The following is a 1844-nucleotide window of genomic DNA, read 5'->3' as shown; positions in this document are numbered from 1 at the left end:
TTCTAGACCCAATTTAGACTTGTTTACTTCTACATTGTGATAAGGGATAAGGTGCTCTTCTAATTACAATATGCTATCATTGGACTCCAAACCAAAGAACCTTTTTTCTACTAAAAGTGGGAACAAAAGGGAAGTCCGATACATTTCATAATGACCCAAAAGAACAAGATTTCATGATCATCGATTTCCCTCACGTGTTTGACGTTTCCACAAAGAAAACAAACTGGGTATGACGTAATTATTTTCATTTCAATTTGGAATATGCTTATGGTTTGCGAGATCGGACTCTTCAATAATATGTTTCCATTATTTTCCTAATGATTCATTCCTAACAATACAAACGCACAGGCCGCCGCAAGTAAAGTTAAACTCTTTCACTTTGATCTGGTGGCGGAAAGGGAACCGATTATGTTTTTGTTGAAATTGCCAGCAAGTGGATGTAGTCAATTAATTAATATGATGTGCAACATTGCCAACTTTGAGAGAGAGAGAGAGAAAGAGAGACTATTAGTATTATGTGACCGACAATATCCATACATGCAGTGATGCAGGTGTTCCTTTGTTTTTGCTTTCTTTTATTATTTTTTTTTGCTAATTGAAAAATATATTTAATTGCAAAATTCACCACCGACTCATTATAGGAAAGATCCAACAACCAGAGACAATGAAGAAGATATCAGTGGCTAGCCATCAGAGGACGTAGCATAACATGAAGGGTAGAGTTTGTTAATTACAGACTCATTTTTTGAACTAAAATTATGAGATGAAAACACGATTTTAAATTGTGTTTTCAACTCATGACTTCAGTTCAAAAAATACATGTGTAAGATTATATATGTAACAGCATCTGTGTAATAGTTTTTACCCTAGCAGAATGATGAGCAAAAATAAATTCAAATGACTATAGCATGAAAGAGAGTATGGCACTTGACTATGGCACTTGACCTGAATGGAATAAGAAATGGGCCAGGTCCAGCTAAAACAAGGGGGGCCGTGCGCCTATGAAGGACTAACCCAATCATGCACAGTGAAAAAATCTAAGAAATTTGTCAATGGGCCGAACCTAACTATATTTCTATTGCCAACATTTTTGTCCCCCTAATTCTCATCTTTCTGGCAATGCCATCCCCTTTTTTTTTTTGGGGGGGGGGGGGTTGGGTTGTTTGTTTCTTCAACCAAAAGAAAAAAAAAAAAAATCTTTCCAACTCAATAACTGAATTAAGATAGTTTTTTTTGCCTTTATTTAATAACAATGCTGCTTTCACAAATTTTCATCCAAAAATGTTTTACAAAATTCGAATTTCACCATTTCTATCACATTTTTAGAATGGAAGGTTGGAAATTACACTTTCTGAGAAAATTTTCAATAAAAGTTTCTCAAAATACTGAAAATAGTATTATTTTACTTTAAAAATAAGTAATTAACTAATCTATAACCAGTGTTATGCACCGTTATCTTTTTTTTTTCTTTTCTTTTTTCCCTCTTTTCTTCTATTGGCAAAACTTTTATTAAATTCAATTGATTTTTATTATACTTAATATTTATAGACAATTTAAATGGAAATACGAATTTAAAATGATAGGTATGTGTGGGGGGTAAAAGCCCAACTTTATATATTGGGCTAGGGCCCTACTTGAGGATTACTGTGTGTTCGAAGAGAAGAAAATAGTTGAGAAGGAATCTGTGTGGAAGAGATATACCTAGAAATGAACAAGGAATATAGTCCGAAGAGAGCACCAGTAGTCTGAAGAGTTCATTCTCCTCGGATACAAGAAGTCTCGATCAAGCAAGTAGCTGGAAAGTTTGAATGATCTTCCTAACGACTTCAATGAGAATGATAAAC

This window comes from Quercus suber, unplaced genomic scaffold (assembly GCF_002906115.3).
Source record: "Quercus suber isolate HL8 unplaced genomic scaffold, Cork oak 2.0 scaffold_456, whole genome shotgun sequence".
Lineage (NCBI taxonomy): Eukaryota > Viridiplantae > Streptophyta > Magnoliopsida > Fagales > Fagaceae > Quercus > Quercus suber.
Note: the sequence above shows the minus strand (reverse complement) of the source record.